The sequence below is a fragment of the Mercurialis annua genome, linkage group LG8 (assembly GCF_937616625.2).
Source record: "Mercurialis annua linkage group LG8, ddMerAnnu1.2, whole genome shotgun sequence".
Classification (NCBI taxonomy): domain Eukaryota; kingdom Viridiplantae; phylum Streptophyta; class Magnoliopsida; order Malpighiales; family Euphorbiaceae; genus Mercurialis; species Mercurialis annua.
In genome coordinates, this window is record NC_065577.1 from 31060371 (window position 1) to 31080919 (window position 20549).

Sequence of the window (20549 nt, forward strand, 5' to 3'; positions counted from 1 at the left end):
TATATAAAAATATTACCAGTCCTCGATCCAAATGAAACCCTAATCCTGATTACGTTATAATGCTATCATATATATAATGCATATGCACAACTCTTGTTTAATACAGGATGAGCTGTATACATATGTATCACAGCCATCTTGACTCTGTATAGGGTTGCTGGGCCGGAACTTAAATCACTGCCACCTCAGGACTACCCATTAGGTTTAAGCCGCTTAGCAAGCATCTGGCTTAAAACCTAATCTCAATATGTATGCTTATAATATTTACCTCTCATCTAGTTCATTAACACCGGTGATCACACAGTCCTATTGTTGCCCAATAGATAGCTCGTTTCAGTGGATCTTCCTTGGCTAAGTTTCATACTTAGTGCGATTTATGGATTTAAAAACAATTGAATACTAATATTCAAAAGTAAACAAATGAACTCACAAACACCGCTAGGTCTGGAACTTAATCCTGTGGTTGTGGTCAGACTGCTCGCTAGTTGGTCGGACTAAACACACAAAGCAAACAGGATAAAATATATCAATATATGTTTCCTATAAAATTCTAGGTCCTTAAACCCAGATCTAGGTCAAACATATAATCATATAAACACGTAACACTTATGGTCTGTTTTCTTTTAAAACCATATTATAAATTCTCGTTTTGAGAAAACGTTCTAACTTCTCTCTAGAAGTTATTTTAGGTATCACAATACCTAAAGAAAACCATTTATAGTATAGACCTAATTGTCAAAACAATTCTCGATCATATACTAAGTATTTAGCAAAACTGATAGCTAAATCGTTAAAACCGTTTAAACGTTGACTTTAACTCTTTTAAAGTCCATTATAAACGTTTAAGTTTACTTTTAAAATCTCCTTTTAAAAGTCTTTAGGTTTAGGTTATAAAACCTTTTCACTTTCTTCTAACACAAGTTATCATTTTAAAATATCTAACTTTAGTTTAAAAACATTTATTAAAAATGTTTTAGGTTCGGTTGGAAAACACCTCGGGTTATTAGGCGAAAGCACGTCGGAATCGCCCCCGGAAAGTCCCCCGAAAAGCCCGAAAGAAACGAACCCCGACAACCCGTCAGGGTTGCTGTGCGCCCGCACAGCAGTACTGTGCGGTCGCACAGTACAGACTGTGCGGTCGCACAGCATTTTCATGCTGTGCGTCCGCACAGCTGATGCTGTGCGCCCGCACAGCATAGTGTGCGCCCGCACACTATGCTGTGCGGTCGCACAGCTCGCTGTGCTCGTGCACAGCGGGCTACGCACCCGCACAGCCCCGGAAACGACTTTCCGGGACCTCCCGTCCTACTTAAAACGTCCAAAAACACTATTCTAACGTCCACAATCACATATAGACAATTCAAAATCAATACGGACGTTTAAAACGATAATTCGATACGGTAATCGTTTATAAACGAGTTTATATTCGAAATAAATCAAAATAAACGTTTAATACGGATATAATACCTCGATTACGTGAGTAATCGTTGAAGAAATTGAGTTAGAATCGAGAACGGATCGAAATCAATTCGAAACCCTAAGTTCGGCGTCGTCAGGAGAGGAAGCAGCTCACTTTTCTTTTTGAAATTGAGCAAATGAGTTTCTGTACTCATTTACAAGGCATTTGTAACATATATATATATAGTAATGGCTAAAGTGCAGTTTAGTACTAGCTCAATCATGCACTTTAAACCAACTTCTAAACTAGTCGTCCGTAGCCTAAACGGAAACGATTTCCAAATTTCGTGAAAATTTTACCAAAAATCTAATAAAATATAGAAAGAATAAAAATATTATTTTTATTCCCATCAGACTTATATTTTATTCTTAATAAATCATTTTCGATTTATTAAGCCCGCATTGACTACGCTTGATAAAATTTCTGCTTCCAAATTTTATCAAATTTTCACGATAACCTTTTTAAAATATTTTGCGAATATTAGTACCAAAAATATTCGCTAGGGACTTATGAATTATTCTGCACCCAATTCATAAATCCATATTGTCTCCGTTAACTATATAACTTATCAAATTTAAATTCTAAAAATTTAAATTTGCAATTCTATAGCCATATTAAAAATTTAGGGACACTTATAAATTAAATTTATCTTTAAATTTAATTTACCTACTCCCGTCTAATAAAATATTAGACACTTGGCTATATTTTAACTCTTAAATTTCCGGGTTATTACACTCAAATACCAACACATCTCAAACTTTTCTCTTCTATCAAATGTGTTTCACATTTAATACCTTAGTTGGATTAATTATTACTTTTTATAACCATTTCTTCATAAGCTGCCACGTCTCCATCCTCATAAACCAAAAAATGACGATGATGCCTATCTCTAACCTCACTGTTCCACTCTCGCTGCCATTGTTGGTGTCTAGTTTTTTTCTCTATCGGCTCTCTTTCTCCATCAGATCTTTCTTTTGATTCGTGTCGTTCAATCTCTTTCTCTCTCTGTCACTGTCGTTGGTGACACTCGCTCCTGCCTCTGTCGTGATGGCGATGCCGATTACTCCTATCGTCGACACTTGATTCCTCTCCGTCGTCGTCATGGGCTTCGTCCCCGTACACTGTTAACGTCTCTCTGTTTCCGTTTGTCATTCTTGAACGCTGCTGCTCGGTCAGCTTTTTAATACACTCGGCTAAATTGATTTTTAGTTTTGTCAAATGTTAAGTTGATTTTAGTTTCCAGTGAATTAGAGGACTTACACCCGGAACAATTTTATTTTCTTTGGATTACGACAACAAAATGGAGCTCTAGATTTCAAAATCCTAATCTTGTTATAGGTATTTTTCTCTTTTTTTAATTATCTGTTTTCAATTCTTTTTACTTGTATGTTGCACTGCTAGCTCAAAATTTCCAAATTTCCAGTGGTTTTGTTCTTCTTTTTAATCTTAGTTTACTTTAAATTAAAACTTACTAGATGTTGTCTATTGATGAATAATGATGGTGTTGTTGCAAATCTTATTATGAATTTTTTTTATCAGGAAATGGAACAAGTTGAAACCCTACATGAAATTCCTAGGTTTCTGAAGACCCACTTCCCAAAACCTCTCCTCTTAAAAGTTCTCAAGAAAATGGAATTAAGGTTTCTCTAAATGGGAAGGAAGTTAGTTCTAATGTTAATGATTTAGATGGTAGTGGGGAGGCTGTTAATGGGACTGGGATTGCTCATTTAGGTGATGGGGGTGAGGAAATGAGTCTCGAAGACTTCGAAGTTAATAATGGGGCGTCTTCTTTGCTGGAGATGCAAGGGAGTAAGGGTTTACATGGGTTAGATTATGTTTTAGATGTTATACAACTAGATAAGAATTTGGGCGTTAGAATTCTATTTCAGAGATGTATCAAAAATGTATCCGAAATGTATGTGATATGTTTTCGAGATGTAATTGAACAATTTTTAAAATCTGATTTTATGCAGAATAAAAATTGTAAATTTGTTTCTATATTTTGAAATTTTAATACATTTCATGTCGGCTACTGGGGTTTTGAAACGTATCTAGACTGTTTTTTAGATTAACTTAAACTTGTGATAAATTTAGTGAAAGCGTTATATACTTATCGGTTTAATTTATTGTGTATACATTATTATACATATTAGATATCTTCATGATGTATATATCGTATATATATACCACCGATACATTGTAGATAAATCGTCGACACATTATAAAATACACCATTAATACATTGTAGATACATGTTCTTTTTTATTATTATTTCAACAAAATGAATTTTGTAGATAAACTATTGATTGCAATTTTTAGAATCCATCTCCAACTCAGAATGATTATTTTCAACAAAATAAATTTCAAAATAATCGATACATGTGTGTATTAGTGATATATAGATGATACATTTCTTATACATACCACATACATTAATGATACATGTTTTAATGATACATGTTTAAATTTTTTGGATAATTTAACGAAATAAATTTTAAAATGACCGATACATTATCGATACATTGTAATACATTACCAATACATCATAAATACATCATAAATACATCATTGATATAGAGGAAAAAAATTAATAATAAAATTTTAATACATTACCGATGTATCATCTATATCTTGTAATACACTGTAAATACATAACCGATACATCGTAGATACATTTTTATAAAGAATAAATTGAGCTAAAAAGCAAAACTCCGTGCAACATAGAAAAATAAAAGGACGGAGCAAATATCAAAGATTTAATAGGAAGACACGTTTTTTAAATACATATATCGAATACATATTAAAAGCAATATTCATATATATATATATATATGATAGATACATATATTTTTAATACATAATATATAATATATATACTTTTTGTAACGTAATTTATGCATTTTTAAAACATGTGGTACATATATATCTTTGAATTTAATATACATATACACATAAATGGTAAATAAAATAATATTTATGTATATATATATACACATATAAATTTATTTATTTATTTATTTTTATTTTTAAAAATATGAGAAAATGAATCAGTTACACATTCTAGATACATAACAGATACATGTTTAAATTATTAAATATAATTAAATATAGTGCCGATAATTTTTGATAATATATAGCTAATACATAGCTGATACACGTGAAAATAATATAATTAAATATATTACCGATAATTTCCGATACCTATCAGATACATATCAGATACAGAGATAATACATTTTTTATTTTTTTTTAAATGCTGACACGCGCTGACGCGGGACTGACGCGCGTGTCAGACGCGTGGCAGACGCATGTCAGACGCGTTTCTGACGCGTTTTTGACTATTTTAACACGTTTTTGACTTTTTTTCTTGGTTTTGAGTGTGCCATGTGTCTCTTATTTAGTGGTTGGGTAGAAAATGTAAAGTTTTTTCTTATTTTGTCATGAATGTAAATTTTTGATTTGGTGTGTATTTTTGTAAACTGTTATTTAAATAGTAATATTTTTGTGGTTTTCTCTTTTAAAAATGATAGTTTATTAACAAATTTTATTTTCAATTTAGTATTAAGGCCTAATGCTTTAAAAAAACCCGACCTTTTAACCCCTTTTCAATCCTACCATGGCGCTGAAAATTTGTAAATTTTACACTATTTTGCATTTTTGTGTTGCAATTGTACCCTGAAATATTGAATTAACGTCTTTTTCATTTGGAAAAAATTTAAAAACATTCTCTATATATAGCATATATTAATTGTATATTATTAAAATTTATTAAAATTTAGTTGAATTAATTAAGATTTTAAATTAATGTTAATTTGATTATAGTTAGTTTTTAAATATAAAGGACTTATTTGTACTTTTTTAAATAAAAAAGAATTTAATTCCATCTTTAAACTTAGTTAATTAAATGATTTCATCATTTCAGAAAAAAAAAATTAACAAAAATTAAAAAATTGGGTTACAATTGAAAACAGAAAATTTAAAAGTGGGTAAAATTGACAACTTTTTAACGTCGTTGTGGAATTGAAAAAAAATTAAAGGTGATGAGTTTTTGAGTGATTAGGCCTAATATTAAGAGGAAATGACGTTGTATACCCTTTTTTTGTCAGACTTTGCAAAAACATTCTCATGGAGCTCCTTTTTGACTATTTGCTATAATTGTTATGCACCTTATCCCTGTTATGTTGCTTTTGTTAAAATAATGTCTATTTATTTTATATGTGCTAGCTGTTTTATTTATCAGAAATACTTAATTGTTTAATAATTATTTTTGTCAAATTAAAAATTTAAGTTGTTTATTTATATTTCACTTATTAGTAATTTTTTGATTTAGTCTTATTTATTTGTTCTTTGCATTTTATTTTATTTTATAGCTTTAATTTTTAATTTTTAATTTATTACTTATTTATTTTCTTATTATAAAAAATATACAATAAATTCATTTTTATTAAGTTTTTATTAAGTAAACAGCCACACGATTGATATTGATAATCCAATTTTATTATTATACATATGTCTTTTATAATTAAAATACATAATAATTTTTATTTAATATTTTTGTTATTTTGGACACTTATTATATAATATTAGATATTTTTCTTTAATAGTTAAACACTTGTTTTTCATTTTTCTATTTTAGAAACTTGTCTTATATAGTTAATATAAGTATCATTTTAACAATAATATTTTTATTTAAATATTTTAACCATTTTTTTATTATTTATACATAATTTTTTAACCAATTAAGATTATCTGCAGCATCCTAATTTCTTTTTTTAATATTGATGCTTATGTAAATAACAGTTTATCGATATAAAATTAAAAAATTATTTTCAAGTTAAATTATTTATATATTACTTTTGTTTTTATAATTTTATTATTATAAATATTGTCAAATAAAATAATTCAATATTTAATATTTTTGGTTTTTTTATATTAATATTTATTTATAAAAATATAAATTAACAATTGAAGAGCAACTAAAATAAAATTCAAATAAATTAAAATAAAAACAACCAAAGAGCATATCAATAAGCAACTAAACAACAACCGATAATCAACTAAAGAACAACCAATAATCAACCAAAACGCAACCAAATAAACCAACGAGGTATTAAAAATCAACTAAAAATATAATCTTTATACAACTAAAGATCAAGCAACCACAGAGCAACTAAAAAGATAAACATATCAATTAAAAAATAACTAAAAAGCTATTAAAGAATAATTAAAGAGTGACAAATAGCTATACCTATAAAATAAAGAAATAACAACAAAAATTATAATTAAAGTTGAATTTATTAGTAGACATTTTTTCACTTCTTTTAAAAGAAAAAAAAATGCATTCGAAAAATTATATCTTTTAAAAGAAACTAATATAAAAATTGAACAATTAAAAAGTAGCTAGTAATGAACTAAAAATGATAATAATACTGAGAAGCTACTAAAGAATAATAAATTGAAAGATAAAAATTTATTTAAATAAAATTAATTTTTCTTTAAATAAGTAGTACATATTTTGAAAATATTTATTATCTAATAAATTATATATTAAACTAAAAAAAATTTAAAAAAAAATAATGAAAAATAAAGGAGGTTATATTATTGTCTAGAGAAAAATTAGATGAAAAGTGTCAATATATAATAATGTAATAAATAATAATTAAATATTAAATATTAAATAGAGAGAAGTTAAAATAATGACAAATGTTCATATATAAACAATTAAACATTAAAAATAACAAGTGTCTTATAAATATTAATAAACTTATTAATTATAATGAATCTATTACTAACATGTAAAGTTGAAAAAAAGAGGTTGTAACAAAAAGAAAAAGCATGATAAAATGTCTTAATTGTGACTAGCGTAACAGGTCCAAGAATAAATAATGGAGTACATCTGCCAACTTAAATATGACAAAAGCGTATAAATGCCAAAAAATTATGTGCAGCGTATAAAAGTTATATGAGCTACTTATTCAAGTATTTATGGAGAAAGCCCTAATATTAATTATACCTAAACAATGATTAGACATTTTAAATAGACTCTATCATACTAAGTGATTATGATAAATGTAAAATGTAAGGATATATTATAGATGTGATAATTATTCTGTGTACGAAAATAAATCTTTTGGTCTAATGCTGGATAGCTTATGCATCCATAAGCGAGTCAGAAATTTAGTCGGTATAAAAAAAAATTGTAGTCTCTAGGTGGCAATTTCATTAAAGTTCAGAACTACCAAATTTTAAGGAGTCTAAGTGAACTAGGCACTCATACAGCCTTTCTCGCTTTCAAATAACTAACTTGTTATTAATATTTCACAAAAAATATTATTTTATTTAATATTTATTATTTTTTAAATTATTTATTAATCAATTAATAAAGATTAGATCAGTCTTATTAAAATCTAATTAATAGTAAAAATAAAAATTATTGTGAATAATTTAAAAATAATTTTTTATAAAACAATTTCCTTCTCTCTTTAAACTAAATATGTATTTTTGATTTTTTTTCTTTACAACCCTGCGAGTTTTGATTTCCAACTTATAACGAATCATGAATTTTAATTAATCTTATAATTCTTATTATTCATAAAGTAAAAACAATTTATTTTTAATATTTTTTAAATTTTTATATACAAATATGTTTTACTGATATACATTATTACTCAGTTTTAAACTGGAGTACATTGTGTTTTTATCTCTTAATTCATAATTCACACAATAACACATAAAGTATTATTAAAATAACATAACATGACCTTCCCAAAATTTTAAAAAGTGTAAACTAAATTATATATGATTTGTATTTTTTAATGGCATTTGTTACAATAGTGTATTATCTTTTTCTTTTGAAGTTATTTTAGTGTTTAACATTGCTCTTTTTTTATGATTAGTGTTAAACATTACAATCAACAAACATTTGTGTGTAAGAAAACGAACTAACATTATATTTAACTTATTGAAAAAGAAAACAATAAATGGATATATTAGTTTTTTTTTAGGGATGAATGAATGTGTTAGTTTTGGACATCTAAAAATAAATAATATTTTCTCCATTAATTATAAATATTTTTATTTTAGAACCTAATAAAATAATGATACTGGTAAATTAAATTGACCCAACAAATAACATAATTGGAAAATTATCGTACCATTCATTAATCAACAAGTTAATTGTCCGATGTGGGAGAAAGCAAGTTTTGGCCTATAAAACGTACAAATGGAAAATTAGAAAAATCATTACATAGAAATAAATAGGATTGGGATTCCCTCAAGTTCATTTTCAACTTGAGGGGGTCATGTTTAAATCTACACCGTTCATTATAAAATGAACGGCGTAGATTAATTTAATTAAAATTGTATATTTTTGATCTACACCGTTCATTTTATAATGAACGGTGTAGATCTGAACATGACCCCCTCATGTTGAAAATGAACTTGAGGGAATCCCAATCCAAATAAAAACTATTACGAAGAATGAGTTCTTTTATATGTAAATATGTTGTGCTAGTGTTTGTGTTGTTAATCTCAAGAATCAACGCCAAATCATACTGGGGTCTGCCAAATCTTTCAAAAACTCATGTTCGTATTTATAATAAACTGTATGAAAATTTGGATCTTCATGTTCATTGCAAGTCAAAAGATGAAGATCTTGGAGACAAACTGATCCATCCTAACGAATATTTTGAATTTCAGTTCCGTTCAAATCCTGTAACGACTTTATATTTCTGTAGCATGACGTGGAAAAATGGAGAAATACACTGGTTTGATATTTATAAAGCACTTAGAGATGAACTTACTTGCCTCTATTGTTATTGGGATGTTAAGGAGTCTGGACCTTGTCTACCATCATTTAACTTTTGTTATAGTTGGAACTAAAATAAAGTATAATAAAATGTTCATTATTATTATTATTATTATTATTATTATTATGTAAAAGATGATATGTAAAAGATGAAACTACATTCATCATATCGTTGATCAATAGAATGATAAGATTGCATTACAACTTTTGAACATAAAAATAATTTAAATTTTAAATGGTAAATCAAACTTAATTAATAACGTAAAGTATTACAACAAAAGTATATTTAGAATAGTATCTTATAAATAAATCTTTTTGTAACTCGTCTTTATTATTAATATTTTCAATGAATTTGATCTAATTTATTTTGTTAATATAATTATAATTGTATATTATCTTTTGCATAGCATGGTCAAAATATAAATCAAAACTAGAGAAGCAACTGAAAACACCATGTGTTATCTCTTATTCTATTCTCTTGAATATGTCTAACCATGAAGAGGTTTAGACTTAAAGATTTATAACTAACAAAATAATTAAAGTGTTTGGAAACACTGTAAATTACTTTAGATTGAGGAAATATTAAGAAAATTGAACATTTTATTTTTCAATATTTGATAACCTTTCAAAAGTAGATGTAGTATCACTGGTTCGGGTCTCCTTTAGCATTACAAGCTAATGGTATAACATCTGGTATAATCTCATGGCTGAATTGCCGAGATTGGACCCCTCCAAGAACAGTGTCAATCTTTTTTCCTATTTTCTATGGGCGATTTGGAAAGCCAGGAATTCTATACTCTTTAAGGATAACAAATCTGAGGAAATAACAATCCAAAGCGCAGTTCAATACCATAATGAATTTGAGTTAGCAAAAGAACTAGAAGCCAGAACTCAAAGCCACCATAATCACAACTCAAGCTCGCAACCTAGAGAGGATAGTCAGAACGTTCAGCCTCTCCAAACGACGATTACAATAAAATATGATGCCGGAACATGCGAGCGATTGAAGTTTGGAGTCATTGCAGGCATAGCTTTTAACTCGCATAGCAATTGCATTGGGCAGTTTACGTCAGTCTTTAGGAACATCTGGGATCCAGGAATCTTAGAATTCTTAGCACTTCGTGAAGTAATGCAGTGGAGCCTGGAGAAAAAGTGGGATTTTTTAATTTTTTAGGGCGATGTAATCCTTGTAGCTCAGTCCATTAATGCAAAGAGTTGCTCTTCGTTTAACCACTGGGGTACATGTCAAGATATTTGGTATCCCATATCGCTCTTTCATAATTGCAGAGTTCGGCACATTGATAGAAAGAACAATACAGAAGCGCACAATTTGGCCCAACAAGCAAAGAGGAATTATTCGGGATTTTTAGCCCATTGTTCAAACGTGTAATTTAATTTCTTTCTACCTAACTCTATCTAGGGACAAAAATGTAGTATCAAAATTTTTCGTAAAATATTTTTAGTCACTATTCGAATTTGCAAGTTATCAAAGTTTTTCACTTTACTTTGGGTTGGCCTAATGTCTTAAAAAATCTAACCTTTACACTCTTTTTCGATTATACCCTAAAGTTACCGATTTTGTTTATCTTATTTCGTATATTCACATTTCAATTATATCCTAAAATATTAGATTGAACTTTTTTTATTTGCAAAAATTCAAAAGGGTCCTACATATTTAACATATATTTTAAAACACCATTAAAATTATAAATAACACAAAAAATATTCTTTCCTATAAATTCAAATTCAAACAATAATAATAATAATTTTATCTAGAGTTAATTCCATATAAAATCACCGTCTTTTTGCGTTTTTTATTTTAATCACGTCATTTAAAATGTGCCATATAAATTCACCACCTTTTTTTTGCAAATTTATCACCGAGGTGAAAATTCGATGTATCTTTTGTAATACCCCGCAATTTTAAATGAATAGAATATTCCACGAGGTCAAATTGGTTAACCAAAATACTAAAAATAATATTTTGAGGTTTAAAAAGAAAAATATTCGTAAAAGATCTATTTTAATTATTGAGGAATAAAAGTGAAGTTTTACAATTATAAATCATCGTAATAGGCCACATGTAAAGATTTTACACCAGGAGTACGAAAATAAATTTAAATGCTAATTTAATTTATAAGTGTCCCGATAAGAGTATCGTAATTATAGGATTTTAAAATTAAAATTTGGAGATTTAAATTTTTATGTATAAGATTATCAGGACTAAGAAAAACTTATAAATTAATATAAAAATATATAAATCCCGAGCGAATATTTTTAAATTTTAAGAAGTTATCGTCAAAATTTTATAAAATTTGAACGTAGTTTATTTTATCAAGTGGGACTGGGCGGAAACTCTGTTATTGTTAAGAATTTATATAAGATAAAATATAAGTTTCGAGCAAATAAAATTATATTTTTATTCGTTTTATATCTATAGAATTTATCGTCCATATTTCGCGATATTATTATAAATTTGTTTTATAACGATAATTAAGATATTGGGTTAAAGTACATGATTGAGCTGCTTGGACTAAATTGAATTTTAACCACCGTATAAATGATCCATGCGTGAACTGATTTTAGGGTTACAGAAACCCATTTCTTCATTTCTTTTTTCTCTTTGGCGTGAAGAGCAGAGGAAGCGGCGGTGAAGCTAGCAATTGATCTGGTCGACCGATTTCATGTTTTCAACTTTGATCTACTAGCTATTGTGTAAAACCCCGTATTTTTAAGGTATTAAGTTATGTCACGTGTTTTGATTTGCAATAATTATAGTCAATGAGGCAAAATACAAGTTAAGATATTAAGGCTATAGACCAAATGGTTATAATTTATTTATAGAAAAATAATAATTTAATTTAAAAATTATTATTCATTAGAGCTGGTGTGAGCGGGAATAAGAAAAAGCTACATAATTAATATATATTAATATGCATATCTAAATAAAGAGTTAAAAGTTTCGGACAAAACCACGAAAACTTGGCGATGTATATGCTTATATATATAGGAAATGTTTATAGTTCGTTTTTGTTCTCTGATTGATATTGTCACGGCCCAAATTCAGAGATCGTGACCGGCGCTAGGGTGTGGGTATGGTTGTACCAAAACCCATAGCTAGCCTCGCAGATAACCACATAATACAAATATACCTATAGAAAACCACTGCTTGGGGGCAACCGAGACTCCAACCTAAATCTAACAGTTTATATAAACAGTTGTATAATCAACGCTCGTCTCAAACACGAGACTCCAACAATATGCCTTATATAAATAATATAATCCAAAGTATAACATGCCAACAACATAAATAAACAGTCGGACCAATTCGACAAATCAAAGTATGAATAACCATAAAAGGCTAACTAGTTCTACTGCGGTCTAATAGTATAAAAACAGTTGACTAGTTTTATTAAAAATAAAAGAACCTCTGAAGGAATTAAGAAGTCGGAGATCAACCAAAAGCGATCAAAATCATAAACCTGGAAAAATGGGGAAAACAACGGGGTCGGATACTAACATATATAAAATCCTTTTATACTAACATATATAAAATTATGGAATAACAGTATTGAAATGATCCCAGCGTAAGTATGACGTATCACACCGAATTCCAGAGTGGACGGGAACAAATCCTCGTCATATTCCAGTGTAAGCAAGATATTAGTTTGCCGATCCTAGAGTACTTACCGGTGCACACAGTCTCGATACAAGCCTATTGAGTAGCTCGTTCCAATCCAGATACATAATCGCTTAAAACTGTTCGAAACATTTATAATTCTAAAATATAATACGTTAATTAATAAAGCGGTAAATAGTAATACAAACTCACTGCTTGCAAAACCACGTGATAAATCTTGGCAAGCAACTAACCATGCGCAGAATCTGAAGAACGAGAAGACGACGGGTCTTGATAATCCAAGCAAACAATTAAACTCAGAAAATAGGTGGTTCCAATGCAAATTTCAAAAGCACCAAGAAATGATCGGGAATCAGCTGGAAATGAGTTAGAATCGTGTTTAAGGTTTTAGAAATGAGCAGGATTGATTAGGTTTCAGAAACGATGGTTTTATAGGCAATCCCGTAGTGAACCGGTCCAATGGCCAGTTCTATTAGGCAGAACCAGTCAATGAACCGGCTAAGGTTGCACTGAACTGTCCCTCTAGCCGGTTCTATTGGGCAGAACACACAAGTTGTGAACCAAACCATCACCAAATACGTGCATATGCTGAAACAAAAAAACAACTAATATCCAACGTAAACCAAACTTTAAACGGTGAATCAAACCACCAACACGTGTCGTAAAAAGACGGGGTATTACAAATATATTCTCTGAAAAGCGGTTTTTATACGTTAAGTTTGTTTCATCTGTATCGCTTTACTCCGTTATCGGAATTTGATTTTCTTCATGTCACGAACCAAATACATGAGCTGCAACCGACCCAAATTTGATTTTCTTATAATATAACCTTACATTTTACAGTTATTATAATTCATTAGTATGATAGAGTCTATTTAGAATGTCTAATCATTTTTTAGGTATTATTAATACTAAATTGAAAATAAAATTTGTCAATAAACTTTGTATTTCGTTTTTGAAATGAATTGAAATTTTGAGGTTTGTAAAATTATAAAAAAAATAAAGGGAACACTATTTTTTTTTCAATTTGATGTTATTAATTACCTAATTTGTTTTATATAATATATTTATTATACTTGAGCTCAAAGTTACATTTGACGAAAACAAAAATAAAAAATTTACTTAGAGTGAGAGTGAGAGAGAGAAGAGGAAGGGCATAATTGAATTTGATATTATATTTCATAATTAAACGTCAATTTTGGATGTGCTAAGGTTGAATAAAGAATTGAAAGAAATAATATATGTGTAATCAATTAAATTAATTCGTTTTTGTTTTTGTTTTTGTTTTTGTTTATTTTCTATTTTGATTTTATTTTGTCTGCAATTTGCAGGCATGGTGTTTCTTTCATATCTTTATCTATATATCTCCGAATTGAATAATAGTTTATGATATTAAATCTTTTTCACGTCTTCTAGGATTCTTGTGTTTCGAGTTTAATCTATTATAGTCTCTTGAATACCGTAATATTCGATAACATTTATTAACTTCCTCTGCAATGTTAGTCTAGTCGCGTGTTACTAAACTGGTATTACACATACCATATACATTGAAATGATGAACTTATTTGTGATTGATCCTCATAAGGGGTCGCTCAAATTAGTTTTAAATTGAGTATTTCATAATTGTTAGTGTAGGGAAAATGTTTGGCCTAGTAAGTTAAATTTGTACTCAAGCTGATGATCATTCATGAATAATAGAAAAATTCATTGTATGAGAATAATTAAGGAGAATCTAGGTGCCACGACCCAAATTCATGAGCCACGATCGGCGCTAAGGAATGGGAGTGATAGCTCTGAAACCCATAGCAAGCCAAGCACATAGTACATTTTTTTCTTTTCAAATCGATTATACTTTCATAAAACAATCTCGCATATGTATGTGACCCCATTTAAAATAATCATTAGAGTTAAAACGCATAAATATTATACACGTTAAGGAGTTCTAGTCTATTGCGGATGTATAGAATGAAAGTCTTTCTTTCAAATCTCGTATAAAGAGACTCCCGAGGAATTAAAACTTTGGAAGCTTACTTCTTTAAATTGGTACTCACTATACCTAAAAAATGGGTGGGACAACATGGTCAGTATAAAACTGAGTGAGTTCATGATATTATAAGTAAATATTACATAAAGGGTGAAAACGTTTTAAGACCGCTTTATGTAAAATAACGTCTTTTCAAATTATACTTAAAATCTTTAAGTAAGAAAATTTACTATTTTTCATGTCTTGCAAAAGATGGTGATTTATTAGTGTTATTCAGTGTTGCATAAGCTAGAATGATAGTATTTTTAGTGTTATCGGATTATGTCACTTTATTTTCATCCATCATTTATCTGTATCATTAATGGTTGTTGGTTTAGAAAATCTCACTTAATTAATTCATTAATTTGGTAAATTAATTATTGACTTGTATTTAACATGTTTCGAGCCTGGGTAATTTGTAGTTAAGGCAAGATTCATGTTTTGCTTGAGGACAAGCAAAGCTTTAGTGTGAGAAGGTTTGATAAGATATTATTTTATGTAGTTTTTTATAGCATTTATTCGCTAATTTATAGTACTTGTGCATAAAATTAGAGCTTATATAGTTAGATTTTCGTGTTTTGTGGTTTTTATGAATAAATATTAATTCTTATCATTTTTGGGGTATTTTTGATTGAAACAGAGTCAATTAGTCAAAGCAGAAAAATTCAAAAAAACCAGAGCCAAATCCAAGCCCAAACTGTTCGAGTTAAATCGAATTGGTCCAAGAAACGAAGAACAGAAGGTCAGCTGGCCTCCGGCCGGCCCACGAAACCAGGCTGGCCAAGGGCCGGCTGAGACCTGTATACGCGCGACATCACGTTCGTATGGGAAAAGGCAACGGAATTCTAAAGTTATTACATCGGACTTTCCACATGGAACGAAAATTATATTCACACTCAAGAGAAATGATCCTTCTTGACTTGCACACAAAGAAATGAGCTTTGACAATAAGTTATAAGCTCATTAAGGGAAGAAGCTATGCTCTTTTGGAAACAAGACAAGTTAAAGATTGGTCCACTCAAGACGATTATGGAAGTACTTTATCATTACTCCACTTTCAAAGGAAAGAAGATATTCTCAACTTGATCTTCACTCAAGTTTTACATGGAAAGATGATATTTTTGGCTTGAACTCCACTCCAAGTGACTCTATAAATAGACCACATTTGTGTAGAGAAAATATATACCACTTAGTGTAGACTTAGGCTTATACACCAAAAAAACTCTTTAGTATAGATTATTTCTATCTCTTATTTCTCATGTACTCAAGGTGTAACTTATCTATTGTCATAATCCATATGAAATGGGTAACTAAACCTTTCGTTCGAGGGTTGATATGAACGTTTATTTATATAATTGATTGACTTTGGACATTTTGATGATTTATCGTATTTCGATTATTGAACTTAATGCTTGGATTAAATTGAGAAATTGATTCATGATGCATGTTTAGTTAACTAATTGAGAAATTGTTAATTAAATAGACCTAAGTAACCGGAAACTTAAAGGACAACGCCACGAGAGTGGGTTGGAATTTAAATAATCTCGAGTTTGCTTCATAATCACAAATTAGTTGGTTAATTGGTTTTTAATAACACGAGAGTGAGTTAATTATCGATTAATTAATAGGTGTTAATATTTGGTACTGATTAATATTCTTCATGCTTGAATGTTTTGTTCATTGCCCTATGTTTTAATTATTAACTCGAGAGAGTTTAGTTAAAATAGATCAGTTAATCAACAATGTATGAATTAATAACACGAGAGTGAGTTAATGAATACGTGTTCTTAAGGATTTTCTTAATAAATATCATTTAATCATTTGACTAGGTTCATTATAACACGAGAGTGGGTAATTTGCCTATTAATTGGTTATTTGTTTATTTTTATCTATAGTAACTCGAGAGAGAACTATAAGTACTTTAAACTAGCCTGAACTATAATTTTGGCAATACAAATGAGTTGTGATTATTTCGGTCTTTGAGGCTCGAGAGAGCGGGATTCGATGTTTTAGAATAGCTCGATTCTAGATAATCAATCACCAAGATATTCATTGTTCATGATTTTATATTCTTATTCGGAAATATCAACCCTTAAACCTTTTACTCTTATTACAGATATTAATCATTAAACCATTTTAACTTTATTGATTTCAAATTACTTTAATTTATTTGTTAATTGGTTTCTTTTAAGGGTTAATTCTTAAAAAAATCACGAACTTTAAATAAAGTTTCATTTCAATCATGACCTTTAAAAGTTGTCATTTAAAGGCACGAACTTTCATTTTATTTTAAATCTATCACCAAAGTAAAATTCGGTGTATTTTATCTAACTAAAAATTCCTAATCCTAAATACTCTAACTGAAAGATAATAAGATTTGATGTTGACTAATAACTTGGGTCTTTCATTAATTGTTTAGTGAAGAATTTAGTCATAAAAAATCACTGAAATGATGAATTTGAAACAATATGAAAGTTCGTGCCTTTAAATGACAACTTTTAAAGGTCATGATTAAAATGAAATTTCGTATAAAGTTCGTGATTTTTTTAGGAATTAACCCTTCTTTTAATTATTTTGGTCACAAATTCTCAAACCATTTTTGTAGCTAACCGGTTAAAAGAATTCTCTAAATTAGTCGTTAAATCCATTGTCTTTGTGGGATCGATATCCGTACTTCTGGATTATATTATTTGCGCGATACCGTCACTTGCGGTTTAGCATCAACACCAGACCAAGTGGAATGTCCAACAAGTGAACCCACAAATCCACTTCCCATAACTCTACACTCGCTACCGTTTCCCCGACCTCCAACTGCCTATAGATGAAAAGGTGATACTCAAATGTCCCTGGTTTTTCATCCAACGCCATCCTCATATCCTTTTCATGATAGAATTTTGAATAAAAATAAATTTGTAGCCGCATGCGCAATATGAACACCCCAGACAGGTTACCAAATAGGCAGTAAAACATCTTGAACAACTTTTAAGTTCACTGTTTTATCAGTTAAGAACCTACCAATCAAACACCACTTATAATCACCAGTTTCATCCACCACATCACAACCTGAGATATCCAAACCACCCTCCTCCTCCTCCTCCACCGCCAATCTTACACCTAGATCTGCCACACCATTTAAGCCAGTCATTAAAATAGCCCAAAAAAACATCAGAACAAGAAACCCTAAGGGAACTATAAGAAAGTAGGGTTTATGTTTTAGAAAGGGAACACATGCACTGGCTAGAGAATAACCAATAAAAGAGAGCGAAAAACTCAGTGGGGAACAAATCTTTCAACTGACAGGTTTTCACTAACTCACATGCCAATCTGACACCTACTTCAGGAATAAATGAATAAAAAATACCACTCTAACAATCACCCAGCTCACAACCGCCACTTGTCGCAAAGCACAAGACCTTCAACTTACCACTATAGAGTGTAAGACAATTCTCTTTCTCATGTAAACACTAATTGATCTCAATTAACATTGCTTTTTTATTAGCATTGATTTTTCTAGTTGTAATTACTTCAATTAAGAGGGCATTTTTAACAATGAATATTATCAAAGACCAATTTACGTAACAAAATTGGGGATGAGTTCTTGAGCGACATTTTATTATGTTATAATGAGAAATGTATTTTTATGAAGATTGATAATCAGTCCATTCTACAATGCTTTCAAGCTATGCAGACGCGAAAAATGCAATTGCCTCGTAATGATCGAAACTAATGTAGGAGTCTATTGTAATATTTAGTATTTGTTTTTTTATTAATATAAATTTTAGAGAAAATTGTAGAAAAATTGCAAATGCGGTAGTTTCTCTCTCAAATGTCAAGTTGGGAAATTTTTACATTTTTTATCCTTTTGTGTTTTATAGTTACTGACATAGTATGTTTAATTATTTCATAAAATAGCATTTGCTCTTAATCATGTCGCCGCTAATATGAACCACCACCCATACTATATTCCTTTCATCTTTTCCCAAATCGTCAATCAATTATCAATATCTTCCTCTAATTTGTTTCTACTAAATGTTGAGACAACCTCGTCGTACAAATTCAAGTCAATTTGGTCGGAAAATTCTGATCGAAGAATGGTGAGAACGAACGAGAATCGCCTAACGAGAAAGCAAAGCAATGCCAATAAGCTCACTGTCTTATTATGCTATTGTTGCATTATTTAGTAGAGAAGTACAAGAATAAAGATGGAGATTCTTGAATTTTTTTTGTTAATTTATATTGTTACCCACTTAAATAGAGATTTTTACTTAAAAGCCTTTTTTGTGAAAGTTTCTGATTTTTACTCTCCCCACTTTCAGTGAGGCTATGCATTGCTTCCGAGCTCTTCTGATCGTCTTTTTATCAACTTCTGTTGCATTTCAATGAAAATATACTTAGGAATTATGTAATACCCCGTGTTTTTTTGGAGAACTGTCTAGTATGTTACATGTAATCTTTGGTTGTTTGGTTCCCTTAAATCTTGATTTGGTATTTATAGACTTTGTATGATATTTGATCGTGTTTTAATTGCGTTTTAGATCGTTTGGAGCGACTTTGGGCTAAGGCCCAAATATTGAATTTTTTTGGAGAAGTGGATCTGTCACGGGCATGACAGAGCATGTCACGGGTGCAACAGGTCTGTCACGGGCGCGAAAGGTCTGTCACGGGCACGACAGGTCTGTCCCGGGCATGATAGAACACTACTGAGTCCGCCGTTTTCTATTTAAACTCCCTCTATTTCGACCTAAAATATTTTCTTTCATTTTGAAAACCCTAGAACGGCTGAGACCTCTATCAACCTCTATTTCCCGCTCATCCTTGTCATATTTTGATCCTTGGTAAGTATTTTGGTCATTGTTCTTGTGTTTAAATCATTGGTTTATCATTTCTTTCAATATAGATCCAATAGCCCTTTTTTTACCTCAATTGTAGGCTGATTTTGATTGATTAATTTCTGGGTTTTTGATATCTTTGATTTTCATAAGATATGTGATTCCATTTCTTTTGTACCTTACATAGAGATTGCTATATTGTTGCCTTCAATCTTTACTTTGGGTGTTGTGGCTTGTAATTTATTGTTTTTGAAATAATTAAAATCTGGAAATGATTGTCAAGGCTTGTGTTTAGCTTGTTGTTACTGTTTATATCTTAGGTGTGTTGGAATCATTGTCTAGATTTAAAGGTTATGTCAAATTGTGGATTTGCTAAGATTTATTTACTGTTTTTAAGATGTTTCAGGGACTGGAAACTAGGGCAGACTTAGTATTTTAGACTTGTTACCTTAGCTGTTCTTTTGCTTGGGAATTAATTGATGGTTTTTAGGCTTGATAAGCTTATGTGAGAAGTGTTTTGTTTGGTTTTATGTTACGGTGTAATAGTAGCTTCCCATGTATGTTGTAGGATTATTTTTGGTGGTTTATACATGTTGGCATTATTTGAGATTGGTTGGTAATTGGGTTGTGAAATTGTATCTAAGTGTTATTGTTTAGCGGGCGGTTTGAGATGTTATTTCAGATCTGAGTTTAGATGTTTAAATGTATTTACAATCATTTTTGATTTCATTTTAGATGGTTTAATAATGTTGTATATAGGTAGAAGGTACAAAAAAGCCCTTGAGTTTTTC